At 45.4% G+C, this 25,667-nt stretch overlaps 1 protein-coding gene and 1 long non-coding RNA gene across 7 annotated transcripts in view; one reads left to right on the top strand and one right to left on the bottom strand.

Annotated features, from left to right (window-relative positions):
* VAV2 (vav guanine nucleotide exchange factor 2) overlaps positions 1–25,667 on the top strand; it is a 309,428-nt gene that overhangs the window by 126,055 nt on the left and 157,706 nt on the right. The gene's annotated exons all lie outside the window — the stretch shown is intronic.
* Positions 13,375–24,565, bottom strand: LOC122463122. The gene is made up of 4 exons (XR_006286158.1): positions 24,450–24,565; positions 20,212–20,216; positions 16,544–16,550; positions 13,375–13,423 (listed from the first exon to the last, which is right to left on the bottom strand). It is a non-coding gene; the product is annotated as an uncharacterized LOC122463122 (long non-coding RNA).

Raw genomic sequence — 25,667 nt, 5'->3', positions numbered from 1 at the left:
AATAGAACTTTTCCTTTACAAACCGTTCCTGACGGCAGTAGATGTATCGCCTCTCCCAACTCAACTGCAGGCGTACCTGGAGGGTACAGGGAAAGGAAGTGACCTACGCTAGCTCTGCTTCAGCTAACGTGCTTAAAAATCGCCGTTCCCTCCCAGCGCCGGTCTCTGCCCTCGGCGGACATGTCTGGCCTGGCTTGGGGCAGCTCTGAAGCACGGCTGGCTGGCCAGATGCGGCTCAAGGGCAGGAAAAAGAATCTGTCCTGCTCTGGGGATGTGGACCGATCTTATGACCAACTCATGGGCCAATCCTGCCTATGGGTGTGGGGGGGGGGGGAAGTGCACCATCTGCTTAGCAGTGAAGTGCAGGGTGCAGCCTGGCTAGGGATTCAATCTCCAGCCCCCTGGACTTGCCTCAAGAACAGGGCAGGGATTCATTGCTAGACAGGCCCTCCCTAGCCACTTCCAGTCACAGCAATGCAGCCCAGGACACTTCCCTTCCCCATCTCCTTTCTGCTCCAAAGTCCCCCCCCCATCCTCGCCTGCCTTCCCAGGCCCACTTGTAGCTATGCTTCTGGGGCAAACGTGACCTCCCCCCCGCCCCCAGCCTAACCCCACGCAGGAGAAGGGAAGTGTGGTCTCCAACCCGCCAGACTTGCCACGGAGACAGGTCATTGCCTGTCCGCCATAACTTGTGGCCAGAGAACTGAAATCTGAAATGGGACCCACCCGAATTATTGTGCGCCTCAAAATATTCTCTTGCAGGTGTGGTTTCCTGGATGGCGTGCTGAGCTGGGGGTCAGGAGACCTGAGATTTTCTTCCTGTCTCTGCTACTAATCTGTTGCATGATCTTCAGCAAGTCACTCCTGCCACTGGCTCCCTGTGCCTCAGTTTCCCTCTTTGTGAAATAGGGATAACGATACTGTCCTTTTTGTAAAATGCAAAGTATTCTTAACTGCAGAAGTTCTTGCGTGGCTGGGTTTATGCGGGAGAGGTCACCGTAAGGCCTGCAAGAAGTGGGCAGAGGCCTGATATGTTTATAGATTCTGGCTTCAGATAATAAGTGTAAAGAGCCAAGTCCTTCCCTGTTTACAGACTCCACTTAGAAACCACCCCCTGTTAGCATGTAAACACATAAGTGATTCTTTTATCACTGCAGCTCAGCGTTTACTTATCAGGCTTCATCCTACCACATCTCTCGGAATTTCTTTGGCCTCTACTAATGGCACGGGTCCCTTTTCAGCTCCCCTTGCGGAAGGGATGGGCTGCATAGTGCAGGCCGATTTTTGTTTTCAAAACGAGTCTCTTTTTCTCACGTCTACAGAGCCAATGTGTCACAACTGCTGTGTAAATACTACAGAATGTTGAGGCATTGACTGAACATTTTCTCGAAACAAATGTAAATGTAATTACCATATTACTACTTAAAAGCTCAGGAGATCACAGCAAATACTTGGGATGGAGCCTTTCATGCATAAAAGGCATGCACAGATAACGTTTTTTTTTTCCCCTGGAATGTTAACCTCTTTATCTTCTCTCCCACACTGTTTCCTAATCTTGATCTCCTCCCCTATTAAAATTCATTGTGCTTTCCCTTCCACCATCACCCCCACCAGTGCATAAGTTTAAAGCACAAAGACAAATTTGGGGTGACAGTAGCCACGAAGCTCTGAGCCAGCGTTGGTGTATAAAGTTGCAACATCTTGGAGATGCCCTTTTCAAGACTCAATTCCTCTCCTCCTCCCAGGGGATGGTAATTTTCAATTTGCCTGCACCAAGGGCAAACGACTACTTCCAGTTTGCCAAAAAATTGGAACTTTGGAAAATTTCAACCAGCCCTAGGTGCATGGGAGAGAGCCAGCTGGATTGGGGAGAGGTGATTTTCATTTCGTGCCCAATTCAGCAAAATACCTGAGCGCACGCTTATGTCTGTCGACTTCTGTGGGCCTTAAGCACAGGGTTAAAGTTAAGCACACGTGTATGTGCTTTGCTGAGTCAGCGTCTTATTGCTAGCTGTGGGTAGCATGATGGGATTAATTAGCTTTGGTTTCCATCTGAGCAAAGTAGATGGTTTATTTTAAAGTTTTTCAAATAATGCTTGGCTGCAATTTGGTGAACGTTTAATTTCTCTGTCCCTGAACACCTCGGTTTTTGCATCTTCTGAGGACTTTGTGTGCTAAGCAGGCATTCAATAATACTGCTTCCAGCACTTCTGTATTTCAGGTGTTAAAGCAGGAGGATTTTATCACATGTCGTTGATTAACTCTTTGTTTACACATGTCCTGTGCCAGAGGGTTTTTTGTTTTGTTTTAATGATTGGATTCTTTTTAGTTGTAGCCTAAAGCTGCTGTATCTTGGCTGGTGGAAGTGTTGAATGTTGCTGCCTATCTCATTTAATCACTTGGCTGCTCGACATGTCCCTCCTTGTCGTCTACTGCATCACCCTAATTAACCCCCTTTAACTGGGATATTTCAGAATCCACCTAATATGATAAACAGGGCGGGGAGGCGGATTGGCTAGATGTGCCCAGTGTGTATTGCATCAGGGAAACAGAAGTTAGCACTTCACCTGCTCCTCTGCTAATCTTGGGTATCAGCCGTTACAGAATAGGCCCCTCTCTAGTTGAAAACAAAGGTCTGTCTTAAACTCACTCTAATTCAAAACTCTCTGCAACTTTGGAGTTTAAGATACTGTGAGCAGAGAGCTCAGTCAGGGCCCTCAGCAAAATTCCGGATCTCTGTGGAATTCAGTCACGCAGGGTCACTACTTTCACTGAGGAGAGAGCTTCGGAAAGGATGTCTCTGCTCATTAGCAGCGTTTCCTGTCTAGTGTTTTTCCTTTCTTCATCCAGTGCTTATCCAGGAACCGGGACGATTTCCTGCTGTGCATTTGTCCATCGCTTAGCATAATGGGGTCCCAGTCCTGACTGGGGTCTCTAGATGATGGTGCAATACAAATAATAAGGAACACAAATAGGTAAACTTGATGATTTTTATGTATTTTTATTAAGACTCGACAATTAAACTTGCTAAACCATTTGCAATTGACTCATGGTTCTTCTGGGTTTCTCTGTCTTGATTTGGGCAATTTGCTCGTGTGGTGGTGGTAGTTTGCACTATGGGAGTGCCCACGTTCAGGGCCCCTATTGTGCTGGGAGCTGTACAAATGCATAGTAATCGATGGTCTTTGGGGAGAATGGGTTTAAGGAGGGTGTCAAAAGCGGCCAATAGGCAGCAGGAATTACAATACTCTTGGTATTAATTGTGCAGCAAAGGTTCGGAGGATTTTTAATCCCCTGTTGGCTGCTGCATTTAGGACCTGATCCTGCTTTAATTGAAATCAACAGCAAGAATAGGGTGACCAGATGTCCTGATTTTTATACAAACAGTCCCGATATTTGGGGCTATGTCTTATATAGGCGCCTATGACACCCCCCCGGCCCCCCCGCCCGGTCTCGATTTTTCATACTTACTGTCTGGTCACCCTAAGCAAGAAGCCTCTAGTTTCTCCACTCAAGTAAATTGCTTCATTTATTTGTAATGCATTTTTTTGTTCGGAGTGCTCACTACATCATGGGTGAAGTGACGGCTCAGCAGACCATTGCTAAGGGCCTAGGCAGGAAAGGTGCATTATTGATTCCTCCTGGATAACAGTGCCTGGCTGGCAAAAGGTGAAATAGATAGTCTGCCCAAACTAGGCTTAGTAGGGTTCTAGCACGAATAGAGATTTTGCCTCCAGCACCACCCTTGAAAACTACTGCTAAATACCATCCTCAGAGGTGGTGGGGTGATACAGGCATGGATCTCACACACCAGTCTTTATCCACACTAGTTATGGTTGTATCCTGCTAGCCACCATTGTATTTAGATTGTAAGCTCTATGGGGCAGGGACTGTTAGAGTATTAGTAGTTGTTAGAACAGTAACATATGTGTATATAATAAGAAGCTCTTTGATAGCATTTTTCACTGGCAGATCTCCAAGTGTTGTTCAAAGGAGGTCAGTATCATGGCCCCCATTGTAAAGATGGGGAAACTGAGGCACACAGCAATGACACGACTTGCTGAAGGTCACCCAGCAGGCTAGTAGCAGAGTCCGGAATAGAACCAGGTCGTGTGAGTCACAATCCGTTGCTTTATCTACTAGGCCACACTGCCTCTCTCAGCAGAAAGGGACTATGTTCCCAGATTTTGGCCTCAAGCTGCTGCCGTGATACCACATGACAAATAATAAACTAGTGCTAAACACAGTGGCTCTCATGGCTTCAACCACAGCGTGACCACAGGCTAGAAACTGGTGTGTCTAGTCTAATCTAATCTTGATTCCACAGATTAAGGGGTAGACTCAGTCACTGTGATATGTATGACTCAAACTTTCCAATGTGTTGGTTGTGAATTTGAATATTTCCCTTCATTTTATGGTCGTAGTAAGTGTGTGTGCAAGTCTGGGTCTGATTGCTGCCCTGGGAAGGTCATACACGCTAAGCATGCGCTGACAAATATAACATTTATCTAACGATGGATTTTATTTGTTTTTGCTAGCTAGCTGCATCCTTTATTACACTGGCAGAGCCAAGAGCAGTTTCATTCAGGCCTTGGTTAATGAGCAAAAGATCTGATATGATCAGCCCGGCCATTTAAAAAAAATACAGTTATGGGAAATGTTTGTCCAGGACTCAAACCCTCTCTGCAAACAGTCCTGCGCATAGAAATCCAGACATGAAAAGAAGCTGGTCCAGATTCACAACTTGCTGGATTTAAATGTCCAGTTTGACACAGGAAATATGGCTGAACGTTACCAATGGGCAGGAGGCCACTGAGGGCCTCTGGAGCACCTTGTCACTCTGAGAGCACTGATGAGGTGAGACTTCCAGCCCCTCCGAGGGAAAAGATGTCAGCTTTATAATAGGAGGAGACAGATGTTGTGGAATTTCGGAGGATCTGTCTGAGCAAGGTGGACTGGAAGAAATCCTCTGACCGCAAGCCAGTCTCCTCTGGGATGCAGAATGGACAAGCAGGCATCCAAACCCAACTCACAGCTACAGTGACATCTGCAGTCACAGGAGAGTACAAAGAGACATGTTCTCCTTCTACTTTCCCCTAGCCTCATCCTGCCCGGATGTCCCTTTCAGGGGGCTGGATGACTAATCCATTCTCTCTTTTGCTCTCCCCCAACTCTTCATGTGTTTGCCTTGTCTGCTGTAGATGGGGAAAAGGACATGTCTGTTTCCCTTGTAGAGAACCTGATGCAGTGCGATCGCAGGTTTCTTTGCTGTTTGATTTAAAGACAGTCGATTTTTTTTTTTACATAAGTGAAGCCCATAAGGGTCAGACTGCAGGATCAGGGCCATATTTTTAAAACCTAATGCGCCAAATTAAGCCCTTCCATAAATGGGTGTGACTCCACTTGGCCAATATATGAGAACCATTTTCTCCATGGGCTCATCAAATCCAGAGTGAAGGCTGTTGTATTTTTCCTCAGCAAGCAGGAAGCATCCAAAAATGCCCCTGTTTTAGTTTAGGGGATTGGGAACAGGTGAGAAGCTCTGACCTCGTGGGTTGGCCTGTAGAAGTAGGAAGTGAATCTCAAAGATCTGTTTTCAGGTCCAAGCTTTTTCACTCACTCTGAGAGCTTGTCTGCACTGGCGCTTTACAGCGCTGCAACGTTCTCGCTCAGGGGTGTGGGAAAAACACACACAGCAAGTTTCAGCGCTGGAAAGCGCCCGTGCAGACCGTGCACCAGCGAGCCGTGCTGGTGGAGGTGGGTTTTGTTTTTAGAGCGCTGAGAGAGCTCTCTCCCAGTAGTGCACCGCGACCACACGAGCCACGTTAAAGCATTGCCACGGCAGCGCTTTAACATTGCCAGTGGACTAGCCCTTACTGACGTGCCCAAGGTCACACAGGCAATCTCTCCATGCTGACCTGTATCTAACTGTGTTTATATCGCCTCCAGCTCAATGGCGCTCTGGTCTCAGTTGGGGCATTTTGATACTACCATAATACAATCAGTAAGATACAAATATACACGTTCTGTTATGATTTGGCGGCCAATCCTGCTGCCCTAGGGCATCAGTAGCATGTTTTACCATTGACTGAAATGGGAGGATGATTGGGCCCTGTTAAAGACTTGTTGTCTATTTATTTGATCCTGGTCAAAGTTTTGCAGGTCACCTTTTTTTAGCGGCTTTTCCTTAGACAGCATGCCCCCGCCTTTAACTGACAAGACAGGAAATGTTTTCAGACACTTCATTTATTTTAAGTTGACCTCAGCTTCCAAAAGGAAGGACCACAGTTAGCTGCATGGTCTCCAGTGGGATAAAGATTGGGGCTGTCGGTGACACCGAGGTGCATGTGTTTTGAATGACATTAATTAACTGGAGTTCCATTCCTTTTCCATTCTGGGGTAGCAATTCCCTTCATTAAAAAGAAGAAAAATGCTACCTTCAGACAGTGCAGCGGAGTTCCAGAAACCTTCCGGTCTCCTCGTCAGAGAGTGCATTCTCATCTGGGACTTGGTTTACAGTGTCGTCATGTATTATTCAGCTGAAATAATACATATTCTAACACTGCAGTTGTACAGGGCAAGGGAGAGTAATTCCAAGGAAATCTCCAGCCACTCGATATTCACATTCAGAGCATTAATAAACTCCTGTTGAGTGAGTGTGAGAGTGTGTGTGTGTTTAAAACACTCTTACTAGATTTTCTTTCTTAACAGAGGGAGATAAATCCACTCCAAATGAAATGATTCGCAAACACTTAGCACTGCTTTTCAGTGCAGTGAAACTATTTAGGAGTTTGGCAGCCTCTGTATATCCTTAATGGGGGAAATCCGTGATTTGTGTACATATGTTATTTCTAACTACAAGCTCAGATACAGGGGCTTAAATTTACCCTCTGATGCTTCCAGATTAACACGCCAAAGTCCTGGGGAAAAAACGAAACAGACCTCGAAGGTCAAAGTCTGAATCAAGCATCTTTAAAAATATATGAGAGCTTCCAGTTTTGGGTGACTCTTTTGACTGAGAGTCTGGGTTCTTGATTTTAAATGCTGTTTATGTCTGCACTACAATAAATAATTAACCAGCTAGCAGAGCTTCAGATTTCTTTAATTGGCAATAGAAATGGACTTTTTTATTTGGGAGGGGAATTGGGGGGGGAAACCTTGGTGCTTAATCTTCTTAATAGCATTTGCCTTTGATCGTGATATTTAAATGTTAAGTATCTCTAAGAAGAAAAAAGCATAAGTTAATTTAAGTAAGGCTTATTACACTAATTGGTATTAAAAAAAACAACAAAAAAACCCCCAAACCCCGAGCCTTCTTGTTTGTTTAAAGTCGGTGTTTTTAGATAGAATTAAATTTCCATATTTCCAGCAATATGGCACTTGTCTTAAGGTCTAAAATGTTGCTAGAAAAGCTCCTTTCTTTAACGGAGTAAATAAGATTTAGCTTTTGTGCTTTACCTAGCTGTTTCTATGGAAACCAGTTTTTAGTACCAAGTAGGCTGCTTTAAATTTGAATCGCTCCAGATACCATCACATACCGGCCCGCGGGAGCGTTGCAATAAAACTCAACCAAACGGTTAACTCCCCAATTGGTTATTGCTCACAAGTTACTGGTCTCAATGCAGGAGTAACTAAGTGAAATGCGTTGCCCTGTGTTACACCCTAGGTCAGAGGAGAGGATCTAATGGTCCCTTCTGGCCTGAAACTCTCTGAATTGATGAACAAGCTGTGCGTTTATCATGATGCATCATTATGGTCATTAGATCCTATGTAATCATTACGTATCATGAGGGTTGGGGTCCCCCTCCTCATTTTGGTAGCATTTTAATGTTTCGTAGATGTGAGCTAGTTATGGTCCAGGCATAACTCAGGCAGGTGAAGCATGAGTAGTATAGCTCTGCCTATGTCCTTCATTTTTGGCCAGCATAACGCACAACTCTTCCAATGAGTGAAAGGAATAACTCCACTAGCTGGCAGCTGTAGTAGGCTCTTATCTTCTATGTGGACCAGCTGCTAGAGGGACGGAACTTATATTTTATGTTCCTGGTGCGTTTGGATTGCTGCAAATGCCATGCTGCAAATGCCATTCACATACCCCAATCTCAGCAATATCTGAGATGTACTGAATTCAGGCGAACTCTTACGAAGGTGCATTAGAGAGAGAGAAGGTGCAGAGTGGCCTTACACGCCTGCATAGGACCCTAGGAAAGGCTGCCATTAGCACACTCCCTGAGCACAAGGAGGTGAATCAGATAATGAGTCCCCAAAGGCTATATGACGCCAAGAGAGAGAGCCAGCATGGGGGTGGTGTGTCCAGAGCCCCCACTAAACTTGAGAGCCTGCGGGTGCTGGAAGGAGCACGTGCTGTTTCATTTCTGAAGGCCCGTGTACAATCTATACTAACCTCTAAACCTCCGACCACAGTTTTGACTACAATATGAGTATGTTGGCCTGTTGGATCTGGTATTTGACTGGGAGTCAGGGGTGCGGGGTTCTATCCTGACCTCTGCCACTGACCTGCTATATGATCCTGAGCAGGTCATTTCACAGCTCTGTACCTCGGTTTCCCCATCTGCAAAAAGGGAGTAATGATCATTTATAAAGTTCTTTAAGATCTGCAGTTGAAAAGCACTGGCTGGATCTGATCCAAAGCCCATTGAAGTCAGTGAAAAGGTTCCCACTGAGTGCCTTGAGCAATGGATCATACTCCATAAGAGCTAAGCGATATTTGTTGTTCAGCTTTGGATGCCAGGTCAGGTGTAATTGTTTACGAAAATGACAAGCCAAAAAGCCTCCCCATGCTATTGAAAGTATTATTAAAGCATAATTATATGATTAGTATTGGGTAATAGAACATCTCTCTCTCTGTCTCTCTCTCTCTCTGGCCTTTAGGGCCAAAGGGTACATATTTTCATTTTATTTTCAACGGCACAACTTTTAGAGATGACAGTAGCATTTTTCTTCATGCTCGTCGAAGCAGAAAAGGCCTAGTGGAATGCACATCATCTTTATTCAAACCTCCCTGTTATTCTATGCTGTGTTGTAATCAGGGTATGCAACAAATCCCTGGGTCTGTCCCCGGGGCTGAAGGGCACATAGAGGGTCACCGTCCAATTGGATGGCTGAAGACAGGTGGCCTTTCTGCTCTCTTTGCTCTTAAGTCAAAGGATCACTTCACTTAAGCAATTAGCATCCTGATGAAAGGTTGGAAATAAAATTACACGGAATCAATCAGAGTATTGCTTTGTGTTTGCTAGTTTGCATTAGCGCTGGAGAATGTACAATCATCGCATGCAGCCTGAATCGTTCAGTCATCAGTGAGTATGCCAGCCTCAATTTTAACCTTATCTTGTTCATATCCATTATATTACATCCCACCTCTTCTCTATCTGCTGCCCACTCTTTATTAGTAGGGATATTTGCATGACAATAGGATCACATTCCTTAAGACAGTTCATCTGACGCCCGCTGTTTTATTCCCCATACTCTTCTGTTTATGAAATCTCATTCAGTTGCTGTGAAAACTTAGTGTGATGTCACAAAGAGAGGGTTGTGAGCAGAGGTGGATGAATAAACAGCAGCTGAAGTCTTCAAGGCAAACTTCCACCCGTGTTTGCATACCACAGGAACGAGGGCAGAAAATATGCTATGAATATTATGTCAGGATCTTCAGAGAAGGACCGGGGTCCTCACAAAATCCGCATTGGCCAACGCTGTGGTATCGGAGACGCTTCAGCTATTTCCTGTGGTGAGCAGCGGGAACTGCTGCTCCATTTTACATAAGACCATTGCTGGTAAATGCAGCTCCCTCCCTCCCCCGCTAACCCCATCCTCCCATCTTGGTGGGCCAATGGCTTCCCCCTAAGCAACCACCACCTTCCGCGATCACCTGCCTCCCAGTGCTTTGAGACCATTGATGTGACCCACTTCTGAGGGCTATGAAGCCAAAGGATGGGTCCCTGTGAGCTGATTGCTAAGTCAGTGGTGGGTGGGAGGAAGCTGTTAGAGAGCCCAGTCTCTGCTGTGACTCACTAATGGCGTAGTCCAGCTGGACCGCTCTTGGGGAGTGGCATTCGGGGCGGTGCCTTCACAATGCAGGGCCCCTGGAAAGGCCTGTGGGGCCCCTGTAACTGCCCAAGAGACCTTTGCCGGGTAAATGAGCAACTCTACTTTCCAGGTATTTTAGCCAGTAGGGAAATAATGCAGAGCCCTGTTCCCCAGCAGCCATCACTTGAACTCTGTTAAACAGGAAAAGTACTGGTCTGCTGCTGATCTCCCTTACGCTGATGTAAATTAGGAGTAACTCTGCTAAAATCAATAGGGCTCCTCCTCCGTCACACAGTGGTGTAAAGCAGGATCATCCCGTGAAGCTATTTATTTATATCATGGTAGTGTCGGGAGGTGCTCGGTGCTGTACAAACGTATAACGAGGAGACAGTCCCTCCCTCAAAGAGCTCACCGTTTGAGATGATAGACAACAAGTGGGGAGAGGGATGGGGGGAGCACAAGGAATGATGAAATGATGCCGGTCTGCAAGACAAACAGCCATCGCAGCAAACCACCTGCCTAACCATGGTCAGTGGAGCCATGTGGATTTACACTGGCTGCAGATCTGGCCCAGGTGTGAGATAACAACTGCGCCCAGGGTGTCGTAACTGTCATGTCACTAGTTCATACATTTTCTGGACAACGTAAAGCAATGCTTGGTGCATGGCCTCTCTGACTGTGGGGGAGAATCATAAAGGGGGCAATCATTTTTATTTTTAGAACTGTAGTCTGCTGAAATATTAATAGAGTCATCTGCTCCCTTCCCCTTTGTTTTACTGTTTTGGAGTTGTATTGAATTCAGATTCTTGAGCTCTTCAATTAGTGTGCTAGGGCTCTTTCTAATCGTTATTTGCTGTAACCAACTTGTGCCAGCCAGGTTAGTGTGTGTGTGTTAGGGTTTTATGCGTGTGCTTTTGAGGTTTTACATGTGTGCATTTTAAGGTTTTATGTACATGCTTGTGTGTGTAGGGGGGGCTTCAGGGATGGTTATTGCGTAGCTGTGGATACTGGCATGTGGGGTTCAAAGATAGCATTGATGGCAATACAAACACTCCACTAGACAATGGGCCTGTTTCCCTCCCACTCCCCACTCTGGTGGCTACACAGCACCTGCCAGCTGGTTGTTTCAGCAAACCGATGTCTCAGCGTCCTGGGGATGCAGAATGAGCTGATGTGGTCTTCAGTGAAGCACTCGACTCAAACGATCTGCTGCTGCTTAGCGTATGTCCCAGTGGAATCAGCGGGGTGGCCGCAGCACGCACATGCACGTGCTAGCTTGGCCCAGCTGAAGTCTTTGCTGCTGGGGCTTCACTACTAGTGCTATGTGAGCTAGCTAGACTCAAGTGAGCTTGGGTATGTCTACACATGCGGCAACCACACCTATGATTGCAGTGTAGACATAACCTTAGTCCATGGCGAGGCAGAGCCAAAGCCCTGGATGAGAGTACTCCCAAATTTTGGAACAATTCAGATCTGTGTAAGAAAGGTTTGGCTGCCCCTTCCTATACAAGGTGGGGGCAAAACCATGGATCTGGATCCAGACCTCATGTCTCAAGCCCATTTGTAATGTGAATGAAAAAATATTATTCCCCACCCATCCACCCAGGCTCCATTTAAAGCTACTAAACAATCTTCTGTGACTATCTAATAAAAGAATATGCCTGTTAAATGGAGCCCCAGGGTATTTTTCATGGGGCTTTTTGAAATCATATCCAGGGTTTCTTTTTCTGCATAGCTTTTCCCCATCAGAGCTGTATTTCCCCTTGGTTATCTTACCAGCACCCGATTGTATAATAGCCTGTGTGCAACACATGGGGCCCCGTATATAGTAAATGCAAATTTATGAATGACTAAACTTTCTCCAAGTGATGAGATACTCTGAAGTTAAAAATCCGGTAATGAATATGCTCATTGTAACCCCAGAGCTGTGTACTTAACAGGTCACCATTTTGTTTAACTCACTTCTGTGTTTTTATTTGAAGATTGTCCTGGAGTGCGGTGTCAATTACACAGTCATTAGGCTTCACAATACAATGCCGCACAAGAGGAGCTTACACAGCAGTTCTCAGGCAAATGTATCCCAAGGCACTTAACAATGAAACCAGAGTGCTAGAAATGCAGAAGTACTCTTCAGAGAGAGTGAAGACAAAGATGGAAAAGATAAGGGGTAGGAAAGTATTTGTGAATCTGTAGACTCTTTCAGACCTTCACTGAGAGCGAATATTTGAGACTCATGGTCTACAGTCAGGAGGACTGACTCTTGTAGGTTCGGTCTAACTGATTGATTGCCATATTTGGGGTCTGGAAGGAATTGTCCCTTGGGACAGATGGGCAGAGACACTGGGGTTCTTTCACCTTCCTCTGCACCATGGGACACGGGTCACTTGCAGATTTAAACTAGTGTAAATGGTAGATTCTCTGTAACTTGAAGTTTTTAAATCATGATTTGAGGGCTTCAATAACTCAGCCAGAGGTTAGGGGTCTATTACTGGAGTGGGTGGATATGGAGTCTATGTAGGAGCTGCTGTGGGAAAGCCGTTTTGTTGGATGTCTGTCTTTTAATTTGTGTAATCTATGGGCATAAACCTGGTTGAGCCTCCTGTTCTAATATTTCATTAAAAATTCTTATATAAGGTTTGGAATGCACTTAGTCTTGGATAACGAGGAGTCCGGTGGCACCTTAAAGACTAATGGATTTATTTGGGCATAAGCTTTCGTGGGTTAAAATACCCCCTTTGTCAGATGCATGGAGTGAAAAGTACAGATGCAGGCATAAATATAGTGACATGTGAAGAGAAGGGAGTTGCCTTACAAGTGGAGAACCAGTGTTGACAGGTCCAATTCAGTGAGGGTGGATGTGGTCCACTCCCAATAATTGATGAGGAGGTGTCAATACCAAGAGAGGGGAAATGGCTTTTGTAGTAAGCCAGCCACTCCCAGTCCCTATTCAAGCCCAAATTAATGGTGTTAAATGTGCAAATGAATTGTAGCTCTGTGGTTTCTCTTTGAACTCTGTTTTTGAAGTTATTTTGTTGCAGGATGGCTACTTTTAAATCTGTTATTGAATGTCCAGGGAGACTGAAGTGTTCTCCTACTGGCTTTTGTATGTTACCATTCCTGATGTCTGATTTGTGTCATAGAGTCGTAGACTTTAAGGTCAGAAGGGACCATTATGATCGTCTAGTCTGACCTCCTGCACAACGCAGGCCACAGAATCTCACCCACCCACTCTTGTAACAAACCCCTAACCTATGTCTGAGCTACTGAAGTCCTCAAATTGTGGTTTAAAGAATTCAAGGTGCAGAGAATTCTCCAGCAAGTGACCCGTGCCCCACGCTGCAGAGGAAGGTGAAAAACCCCCAGGGCCTCTGCCAATCTGCCCTGGAGGAAAATTCCTTCCTGACCCCAAATATGGCAATCACCTAAACCCTGAGCATGTGGGCAAGACTCACCAGCCAGACACCCAGGAAAGAATTCTCTGGAGTAGCTCAGATCCCACCCCATCTGACATCCCATCACAGGTCATTGGTCATATTTACCACTAATAGTCAAAGATCAATTAATTGCCAAAATTGGGCTATCTCATCATACCATCTCTTCCATAAACTTATCAAACTTAGTCTTGAAGCCAGATATGTCTTTTGCCCCCACTACCCCCCTTGGAAGGCTGTTCCAGAACTTCACTCCTCTGATGGTTCGAAACCTTCGTCTAATTTCAAGTCTAAACTTCCTGGTGGCCAGTTTATATCCATTTGTTCTTGTGTCCACATTGGTACTGAGCTTAAATAATTCCTCTTCCTCCCTGGTATTTATCCCTCTGATATATTTACAGAGAGCAATCGTATCTCCCCTCAGCCTTCTTTTGGTTAGGCTAAACAAGCCAAGCTCTTTGAGTCTCCTTTCATAAGACAGGTTTTCTATTCCTTGGATCATCCTAGTAGCCCTTCTCTGTACCTGTCCATTTATTCTTTTACATAGAGACTGTCTGGTTTGGCCAATGTACATGGCAGAGGAGCATTGCTGGCACATGATGGCATATATCACATTAGTAGATGTGCAGGAGAATGAGCCCCTGATGGTGTGGCTGATGTGGTTGGGTCCTCTGATGGTGTCGCTAGAGTAGATATGGGGTTTGTTACAGGGATTGGTTCCTGGGTTAGTGTTTCTGTGGTGTGTAGTTGCTGGTGAGTATTTGCTTGAGGTTGGGGGGCTGTCTGTAAGCGAGGACTGGCCTGCCTCCCAAGGTCTGTGAGAGTGAGGGATCATTTTCCAGGATAGGTTGTAGATCGTTGATGATGTGCTGGAGAGGTTTTAGCTGGGGGCTGTACGTGATGGCCAGTGGTGTTCTGTTATTTTCCTTGTTGGGCCTGTCCTGTAGTAGGTGACTTCTGGGTACCCGTCTTGCTCTGTCAATCTTTTTCTTCACTTCCCCAGATGGCTATTGTAGTTTTAAGAATGCTTGATAAAGATCTTGTAGGTGTTTGTCTGTCTGAGGGATTGGAGCAAATTCAGTTGTATCTTAGGGCTTGGCTGTAGACAATGGATCGTGTGATGTGTCCTGGATAGAAGCTGGAGGCATGTAGGTAAGTATAGCGGTCAGTAGGTTTCCGGTATAGGGTGGTGTTTGTGACTATCGCTTATTTGCATTGTAGTGTCCAGAAAGTGGATCTCTCGTGTGGACTGGTCCAGGCTGAGGTTGATGGTGGGGTGGAAATTATTGAAATCCAGGTGGAATTCTTCAAGGGCCTCCTTCCCGTGGGTCCATATGATGAAGATGTCATCAATATAGCGCAAGAAGAGGAGGGGTGCTAGGGGATGAGAGCTGAGGAAGCGTTGTTCTAAGTCAGCCATAAAAATGTTGAAGTGGCTTTTTTTACCCACGAAAGCTTATGCCCAAATACATCTGTTAGTCTTTAAGGTGCCACCAGACTCCTCATTGTTTTTGTGGATAGAGGCTAACACGGCTACCCCCTGATCCTTACAGCATGGCATAATACATACAATATGCAATATCTCACAGGCTGGCTTCTGGGGATAATACAGGGACACCAGCTCAAAACAGTGTTTCCAAGACATGTGCCCTCTTAGCAGTGACACAAGAAAGGACAGCAGCCAGAAGTGACACAAGATGATTATGGCTCTACTGCATTGAATAGGGAGTCAATGGACCGCGCTCGGTTGTGTGTGAGTGAACATTTTTGGTAGCATCATTTTTCACACGGAGAATTTGCAGCATTTCCTCATGAAGTGCCCAGAAAGGGCCGTGACACCCCTGCGGGGCTCCGATACCATGGGCTACAGCGACATGCATCCATATGGTGCATCACTTAATACTTCCATGTTGTACAACTCCCCCTTCTCAAAGAGAATGTCTGTGGGTAAATCCTAGCCATAGTATAAAGTCTGCCAGTGGAATGATCAGCAATGGATGAGAAACAGATCTGAATGTTCAACCTCTTGGTAACAGGTAGCGTTAAGGAAACTAGCAGAGTTATATAACCATGGGTGGAAAAGCTCCAGGCTGCTTCTGTTGAACTGTGGAACTCTCTGTTGTCCATGGGCCACACCCTCAACTGCCGTACGTCAGTGCAACCCCATGGATTTAAATGGAGCTGTGCTGATTTGTGCCAGCTGAGTTGGTGCACTTGTTTGCGTTGTCCCTTTGGCGTACTCTGTCTTGAGGATGCTTTCTCACGCTGCGTTCGCTGCTCACTGTCTTAGCACTGCCAGGCACATCTGGCAGTCACGGGTGTTCTGCACTGCCCGGACATAGCTAGTTCCCCCAGTATTATAGGTGGCTTTCAGAACCTGCTCCTGAAACTCCTGCCTGCAGCAAAGCATGTAATCGTTTCACTTTCAAACACTGCTGAAAGTTTTAACCCCCTTGGGGATAGATGAGCAAGAGGGGTTTTCCCCAAGGCTGAATGGAGGTTAAGGTAATATAGATCACTTGCTCTTCCTGTACGAACTTCTCAGATCGGTACAGGGGCATGGGGGTAAGCCAAGGCCAGAATCACCCATTCAGCTACGGGAACCTGGCTGGTGGCAAGCGCTGTGGTTTAAACTCTGCCACTCGCAATGGCAAGGGTACGTTGACTGGTTGGAATTCCTTGCGAAACCATAGAGGATCAGCTGAGAAGCAGCTGCAGCAGAGCCAGGGACCGAGCTATTAAATACTGCATGCAACAGAGTCAGTTTAAACGTTTCCGTTGCAGGGGTCTAATTGCCTTAAACGTGCTGCATCATCTGCTTAGCCCAAGCTGAGGCTCTTTGAGGTCAGAATCCTGCTAGTCCGGTCCGCAGCTCCAGCTAACCGAACAGTTCTTCTGGGTTGGCAATAGCTCACCTGACCCTCGCTCACGTGACCCTCGCTCTGCCAATTGGGTTATGCAGGGCATCAATAAATACACCTTATTAAACAGTTGCCAACATTCACTAACTCAAATAGAATTCTAACGGAGCGTTTTCCACCTATCTCACCCGTTTTCTTTCTCACTTCCTTTCTCTCGCTCGCTCTTCCTGCCTTCCTCCCTCATTTGTTACTTTGTCCCCTGTAATTCCTGATAGCCATCTGGCCATAACTGCAGTCAGGCTGTTTTTATTAGAAATACCTTTCAGGTAAGCAGGAGGGGAAGGAGTGACCTTTTCCCTTTATCTACTCTGATATCTAGCCTTTCCTCTCCGCACAGCGTCAAGCTGCTGGCCAGTCATGTATATTTAGCCATTGGCAGTGAGGAGACCTCAGTATTGCTACCTTGTGAGCTGGCCAGGGGGTGTGGCTGTCACTGTCTGAGCAGTGCAGTCAGAGTGAGATGCGTTTTCTCTCTCTCTTTGGAGTCTGAGTTCTCCATCATGTGGCCAACCTCTGGGCAGCCCACAGCACAGGAGCTCAAGTGCTCTTGTGAACCTGGCATCTCCTCTGTGGCGAATCAGGGAGTGGTTGCTATGGGCACCGGGCCCATGTATTTTAATAGGGATTAAAATATTAAAATCCCAACCTGTTGAGAATTGTAATGAATTCGTGGACGTGTTTTGAAATGAAACGTTCACGGCAGCCACAAGCCCCTCCGTGCGATTTCCTTCACCATTACCGGTTGATTAGCACCGCAGCCACACAGCAGCGTGCAGGGGCTCCCCAGGACAAATGTGGTACATATGGGGCAACGGTTGTTTTTATGGGGCACCAGGCAGCATGTGATGTGGCCAGGGCCAAATTCTCTGCTGATGTACATTGGCCTGGCTGCAGTGGTGTCCCGCTGATTTACAGCAGCTCAGGGCCTGTCCCTTAGTGTGTGATCCTTTGCAGGGGGGGTCTCAACCTGTTTCTTTCTGAGGCCCCCACCCCCAGACATGCTATAAAAACTCCATGGCCCACCTGTGCCACAATAACTGGTTTTCTGCATATAAAAGGCAGGGCTGGCGTTAAGGGGTAGCAAGCAGGGCAATTGCCCAGGGGCCCCAGGCCACAGAGGGCACTGCGAATGTAAGTTGCTCAGGCTTCTGCTTCAGCCGTAGGCGAGGCTTCGGCTTTCTGCCCTGTTCCCCAGTGGGTCTGCTCGGTGGACCCCCTGAAACCTGCTCATGGCCTCCGAAGGGGCCCCAGACCCTAGTGAGAACCACTGTCCTACAGTCATGCAAGATACTACCTGTCAAGATCACACTTTGTTAAGGTTCCATTTATGAGCAAGTTATAATAAATAATTAATAGATGTTTTAATAAATGACTGTGTAGAGTACAGCAGGCCAACAGGTTACTTATAAACACCTTCTGCTTGCACCTTCTACTGCCGGGGTTTTAATCCTCTGCAACAGAGAATACTCATGTCTGTAACATGTTCTAACGCCTGGTAATCCTTTATTAACCTTTTATAACGCATTTATTAATGGAATTGTAATGTGTAGTGTGGCCACTGTCAAAGGGAGGATGTCCCTTTAAAATATGGGAGAGCTTGTCTCCTTTGTTAGCATAGATCTGGAGATTTTACTGGAGATTTGCTCTAACTACACTGCAGTTATTGCTATTTTTCTCCTTTCTTTTATTTGCCTTTCAAACCCCTTGGCAACCTGTAGCTACTCTATTCTATCTGACCCTTTTCCAAGGAGGGCTCACTCTGAAGAGGAGAAAAGGGAAGGAACTTCTGCTGGAGTTGAGCACGGGCTATATTTGGGGAGGTGGACTGAAATAACACATCTGTGGTATACCTCAGTATCTCTGAGCAGTGCTAGGATGGGGGTACTCCCTCTTGAAGCCCTATGGGTTAATGCATCAGTGCAGGCGCATACGTGGAGAAGAGGGGGATAAAGGAGGATGGATGGGCTTGAATGTAAAAGGTGAGAATGGTGAGCCAGATCCTTAGCTGGTGAAGTCAGTGGGGTTGTGTCGATTTAACACCAGTGGAGGCTGTGGACCCTTATGTTTCTGAAACCTGTGCAGCCATTTTCCACCCCTGAATTCACCCAGAACATCTCGTATCATGTGCTGACGAATGTAAGAGAAGTCCTTTATTAAATACTGCAGGAGACTCTCCACAGGGCTCTATCCTGAACAGGTTTGTGGTACAGTCATTAACAGGATTAGAGTGGGACATCCTGGCTGTCAAGGAAGCATCCTTGGACTATTTGTAAAACCAGGCGTGCAGTCTGCCTGGGGGGAAGAAAGAAACGCCCGGCTCCTTTTGTCTGCCCTACGCAGTCCGTGTGGAGGTGCTGGCATTCCTTGCTCACTAAGAGGAACCATGTTTCATTATGTGCTCCAGCTGAAAAACCAGTTGGAGAACACTTCAGTCTCTCTCTGGTCACTCGATTACAGACCTAAAAGTGGCAATTCTTCAACAAAAAAACTTCAAAAACAGACTCCAACGAGAGACTGCTGAATTGGAATTAATTTGCAAACTGGGTACAATTAACTTAGGCTTGAATAGAGACTGGGAGTGGATGGGTCATTACACAAAGTAAAACTATTTCCCCATGTTTATTCCCCCCCACACTGTTCCTCAGACGTTCTTGTCAACTGCTGGAAGTGGCCCACCTTGATTATCACTACAAAAGGTTCCCCGCCCCTCCCCCCCTGCTGGTAATAGCTCACCTTAAGTGATCACTCTGGTTACAGTGTGTATGGTAACACCCATTGTTTCATGTTCTCTATGTATATAAATCTCCCCACTGTATTTTCCACTGAATGCATCCGATGAAGTGAGCTGTAGCTCATGAAAGCTTATGCTCAAATAAATTTGTTAGTCTCTAAGGTGCCACAAGTATTCCTAACCTTCTGACTGATGACCGTCTACCTACTTGCATTCATGAGGTCCCTACAGCAGTGCTACAGAGGCCTAGGCAGAATGTGGGCTCTGCCTGGGAGGCTGGTACAAATCGGCTTTGTGCTGTTGTAAGGAGAAATTGGCTGGTAATTTATTTTCAGGACACCCTGTGGGACCCCTGCAAGAGCCTCAGGGAGAGTGGAGATCCTTGTTTTTCTTATTGTTTGTCAGATATCATCTCTCCCTCATAGCTGTGTTTTAGGGTTTTCTATAGTAGCCATCACTCTATGTATACGCTGCACGTGAGAAGCTGCCGGTGCTTGAGTATGTATTCAGGGTTCTAGGCAGGCGGGCTAAGCAGCCCATGACGCTGCCCATGCTGCTTTGGCTTCATCGCTACCCGAGCTAGGTTTGGTCTCGCTAGCTCAGGTATGTTTACCTGTGCTGTAGCTATGTTTTCCAGTTGCAGGGTAGACCAACCCTCTGTGCTTCCCAGGTAAACTAGCTCTGCATAGTGAGGTCCCTTCTGGACTTCATGGGCCTGATTCTCCGTTGCCCTGAGCCTTGTGTGGTCATGTACAAAATGGGTGCCAAAAGCTATCAGCTCGAGTGATGGCCTTTTTTTGCGTCTGGTGTAAATGACTCTACAAGGTGCAGGGGAGCGGAGAACCAGGACCCCTGAGTCACCTTACCGTTGAAGATATGGGATGTTTTGCAGTTGGCTTCAGTAACAGCAGAATCAGACCCCTGCTCACGATATTGGCATTGGGCTTGATAGAATTCCCACTGTACATTGGCGCTGTTTTGTACGGCGTTCAGCCGAAAGGATCAGCGTTAAGTACAGAAATCTTTCCCTTCTACACCAGGGACTGTGTCCACTTGACTTCATCCTAGGGGCTAACCACACATGACCTGATTTTGTTTAGATGCCGAACACCTATTGTGCTCATTGACTTCAGTGGTTGTTGCAAATGCTCAGCACTGCTGAAAATCAAGCCAATTGCTTATGTGCTCTTCCCTTAATAGACCAAGGAAACCAGCCAAGGGAAAGAGAACTCTGGATCTCTTGCATGGCAGTCCAGAGCACTGATCGGTCAGTCCACCACACTCATTTGCCGACTTGTGCAATTATTTTTGTTCTGCTAGCCAGTATCACCATTTTGAAAAATTCCATTTGGACTCAAGTAGGTGGAAAATTGCTTGTCCAACATTTGCCTTTGGGCATGTAATTTTGGGGAGAAAATGTGTACGTATAAAAATCGTATAATAAACTTTCTTTTATTCATTTGAACATGTGATTTTTATTCCTCCAGCGGTAAAGCCAAGCATGTGGATCTTAAATTGTTAAATAAGTCAAACATAATTATCCCAGCATATGTATTTCAGAAGCACAGAGCTGGAATGCAACATAATGTGCATGGGTAAACGCTTTTGTGTCGATTGTATTCCTAAGGGGAATGTCATTTTGACAAGAATATATTTTTTTCTTCCCTTCCTTTTGCAAGCCTGTCTTGTACTGCTGTGATGTCTGCACGGAAGTCAGTTCCATCCAAGTGCAGTTCATTTTGATATGGAATTATTCAAGCCTTTCAGATTCATCCCTGTGGACTGGCTTCTTGTGAAGCTCAATAACATGATACGGGCTCAGTGCAACACAGAGAATTTGACATAAAGTTAGAGCCCCTGTTTGGAATGGAAATTCCCAACCTTTCCCTTTTCCCCCTTTAGTCGCACTGTCTGACCCATCCACCCTAGTACAAGCCAAACAACTAGAGCTGGTCAAAAGTTTTTTGTTCAAAACTTCAAAGTTTCCACAGGAAATGCCTGTTTTCAGTGGGGGTTTTAGGGTTCTTTTGCCCAAAAAGGGAATATATTTTGGCTTATAGTTTCTTTGATGAAAACCCAAAATAGCTGTAAAAACTTTGACAAATGGGAAATTGTTTTTGTTGAAAATTTTCACAAGAGAAGAAATATTTTTTGACCCACTCCAACACCTAACATTATACCAGGCTGAGCTTTTTCTTTTTAGGATTTCAACTGAACCTGCAAAAAGGTTCTTTCTTAGGCTTTATATCCAGTATTTCTCTTTACACTACATGGCTTGGGGCAATTTTATCTCTGCTCCACATTGGTGTCCTGGGAGCTGTCCTTGCGTTTTTTGGGTTCTGCAGTGAATGAATGAACTGTTAGCACTAGTAATCTGACTTGTTTTCTGGTGCAGTGAAGTCAGCGAGACAGCAACACTCAAGTTTAAGACACACTCGCTTTCTGGTGACCTGAACTTGACAAATGATAGTCTCGTCTCTAGGCTAACTTGGTACTTGTCAATCTCAGCTCACGGGATGCCAAGTATATTGAAATGTGAGAAATGGTGCCTGCCGATCTGATCCGATAGCTAGGAGATCTAGTCCAAGGGGAAGGAACATCAGGGCAGCTGCAGGGTCAGGTGAGGCAGCCAGGCAGGGTCCGACTAGCAACGTGGGCGCAATTGCTTGTTGCTCAGACAAGCACAGAGAAGCAACAGGAAGTTCTATATTTCACCAGCCAATCAGAGTTACCATGTGGCCAGTCAGGGCAATTTAATGAGTCCATGTGGCTTGATGGCCAAAGCTGCTTCTCAAGAATCCAGTGAGCCTTGATTTGATTTGAGACCAGGGTCCTCATACACAGTGTAAACATCAAGCTATGGGAATTGACAGGCTGGATCACACCCAGGGTCCATCTAGCCTGTCTCTGGCAGTGGCCAGCACTTGTTGCTTTTAGTACAAAAAGGCCTGTAGAGGACAATCGTGGAATAATCAGCTCAAAGGAGAAGATTATTCCGAACCCCCCAAGCAGCTAGTTATCAGCTCATGCCTTAAAACATGAGGGCTGATTTCCCTAGTTATTTCATTCCTATCTTCATGATTTGCTTTGGTGGCTTCTGGCTTTCTGGGTGGAGTTTGGGGTGTGTTGGTTTTAACCTATAAAGCTGTAAGTGGTCTGAGACCTGTCTCTTTGGGACCATTTATTCCCAGTCTTTTAGGGTACGTCTGCGGTGCAAAAAAAACCCCAGACAACTCTGAGACTGAGCACAGGTCAAGCTCATGCTATGGGACCAAAAATAGCAGTGGAGATTCCATCTGGGACTGGAGCTCGGGCTCTGAGACCCGGGCTCTGAGAGTCACTGCCAAGGGTGGTATTTTGCTTTGTAGACATACCCTTAGCCAGTTTTTAATTCATGGTATGACTTTACCTCTTATCCTTTTCTTTGACAGCCTCTCGTGAGGGACGTTGTCAAGGGCTTACATCCATCTTCATGCTGCAGAATAGATGACCTTTGTCATCAGTATTCATTCTAAAATGTAAAAAGAAAAGGAGTACTTGTGGCACCTTAGAGACTAACCAATTTATTTAAGCATAAGCTTTCGTGAGCTACAGCTCACTTCATCGGATGCGAATACAAACTAACACAGCTGCTACTCTGAAATGTGACTCGTTCAGCCACACCCCAACATGTGGGATCTTCTTCTCCTCCATATTTGCATAATAAGATACCCTCTCTCCTCTTCCTCTTAACCACAGTGTAACTACTTGCCTCCTGAATTCTTTTCTTGCCTATAATATCCCTATAAGGGGATCAAGGAAAGCACATGTGCAACATTGCAGCAGGAAGCACTGTGCACTGTATGTACGCACACATCTTTTATTGTGACTGGGTGGATATTATGCTTTGCCGTCTATGTAGTTTTAATGTTACGTGTTGAAATTCATTAGAGCGGGTGGTTTCTGTCGACTCCATATTGGTCCAATATGTTCTTATTAATTTCTAAACACTTGCATTTTAGCAGTAGATAAACAGCTGGTTGCACTTTCAAAACTGTTTTATATCCTCCAAGTCACTAACATATATCTGCCAGCCTAACTTACTGAGTTAGGGAGAGCACCGAGCCGTGTAACTTTTTGTTTTCAAGTTGTGCTTTATTACACTTCATCCTGAGTGGCAAAGTCTTTAGTTTGAACAGCAGCCGTTCGGAAATTGTCACGTTCTGGGGGCAACTATTCAGCGAGGCAATTCTTCCCCCTCCATCCTCATTCTGGTCCCCTCCTGCTGATGCTGCATCAGTCCGTCATCCAGTTTTCTTGTAATGTTATACTTGATCGTGTTTCTCTGTTGTTCATGCTGCTGCAGTTAAATGAGCACATGATGATTCCACCATCTGTGGAACCCGTCTTAACGTCTCCAGTGCGGTTATTTACATTTTTCTAAACTTCTGACAAGGAACATCATCTGCGTGTTCTTGTTGGTGTTTTTTTCAGATGGAAAGATCTAATCTATGGGATTTTAATAGTTATAGATTTTTAAGGCCAAAGGAACCTTTAGATTATTTAGTCTGAGCTACTGTATAACACACGCCATATAATTTCACACATTTACCTCTCTATTGAGCCAAGTAACTTGTGAGAAGTAATATGCACATCCCTTTGGGGAGCTAACATTTTGGATGGGTTTTATTGCAACTCTCAAGTGGGCCAGTATGTGATGGGATCTGGAGAGATCCAGATTTCAAGCAGCCTACTTGGTACTAAAAACTGGTGTCCATAGAAACAGCTAGGTAGAGTGTAAAAGCTAACTCTTTAAATTTACTCACTTAAAGAAAGGGACTTTTTCTAGCTACATTCTGTCCATCATTGCAGTTTCTAAGAAATTATTATGGCATCTGGCTATTCTGCATAATATTGTCCATAAAGAGTTTCATAGCAGACTGTGCCCTTTATCTCTCCTAGATTCTCAGAGACTTTAAGGCCAGAAAGGATAATAATGCTCATCTAGTCTGACCGCCTGTATATCGCAGGCCACAGACCCTCGCCCACCCACTCCTGAAATAGACCCCTAACCTCTGGCTGAGTTACGGAAGTCCTCATATCTTGATTTGAAGACGTCAAGTTACAGATAATCCACCATTTGATGAAATGAGCTGTAGCTCACGAAAGCTCATCCTCAAATAAATTGGTTAGTCTCTAAGGTGCCACAAGTACTCCTTTTCTTTTTGCCACCATTTACTGTAGTTCAAACCACCCAGTGACTTGTGCCCCATGCTGCAGAGGAAGGTGAAAACCTTCCAGGTCTCTGCCAATCTAACTGGGGAAAAATTCCTTCCCAACCCCAAATATGGCAATCAGTTAGACCCAGAGCATGTGAGCAAGACCCACCAGCCAGACGCCAGGAAAAGAATTCACTGTGGTAACTCAGACTTCTCCCCATCCAGTGTCCCATCTCCAGTCGTTGGAGATATTTACTAATAACAGTCACAGGTGGGCCACATGCCACTGTAGACAACCTCATCATATCATTGCCTCCATAAATTTATCAAGTTCAGTGTTGAAAGATGTTAGATTTTTTTTCTTACCCCCGCTACTCCCCTTAGAAGACTATTTCAGAATGTCACTCCTCTGATGGTTAGAGACCTTTACTAGTTTATATTAGTTTGTGTGCCAACATTGGCCCTCGACTTAAATAACTCCTCTCCTTCCTTGTGTTGATCCCTCTGATGTATTCATAGAGAGCAATCATATCTCTCCTCAGCCTTCTTTTTGTTAGGCTAAACAAGCTAACAAAGCTTCTTAAATCTCCTCTCGTAAGGTAGGTTCTCCGTTCCTCTGATCATTCTGGTAGCCCTTCTCTGCACCTGTTCCAATTTGAATGAATCTTTCTTAAAGATGGGAGATCAGAATTGCACACAGTATTCCAGATGACCTCTCACCAGTGCTTTGTATAATATTCATAACACTTCCCTGTCTTTACTGGAAATACCTCCCCTGATGCATCCTAGGATTACACTGGTAGCTCATAATCACCTGGTGACTGATCAATATACCTAGGTCTTTCTCCTCTTTTGTTGCTTCCAACTGATACATCCCCAGCCTATAGCAAAAATTCTCAGTGTTTGTCCCTAAGTGCATGACCTTGTACTTTGCATTACTAAATTTCATCCCGTTTTTATTACTCCAGTTTTCAAGGTTGTCCAGATCTTCTCGTATGCTATTCCGGTCCTCCTCCATATTGGCAATACCTCCCAACGTTGTGTCATCTACTTTTTGTGCCAAGGTCATTTATGAAAACATTAAAAATATTGGGCCCAAGACTGATCCCCGAGGACCTCCACTAGTAACCTTCCTCTACTCTGATGGTTCACCTTTCAGCATGACCTGGTGTAGTCTCCCCTTTAACCAGATCCTTACCCACTTTTTGATTCTTGTATTAAATCATGTGGAACTATATCAAATACTTGACTGAAATCCAGGGAGATTAGATCTACTACGTTTTCGTTGTCGAGAAAATCCATTATATTTAAGAAAGAGATCAGGTTGGTCTGGCATGAT

This window comes from Chelonia mydas, chromosome 16 (genome assembly GCF_015237465.2).
Source record: "Chelonia mydas isolate rCheMyd1 chromosome 16, rCheMyd1.pri.v2, whole genome shotgun sequence".
NCBI lineage: Eukaryota > Metazoa > Chordata > Testudines > Cheloniidae > Chelonia > Chelonia mydas.
Note: the sequence above shows the minus strand (reverse complement) of the source record. Positions and strands in the feature narration are given on the sequence as shown.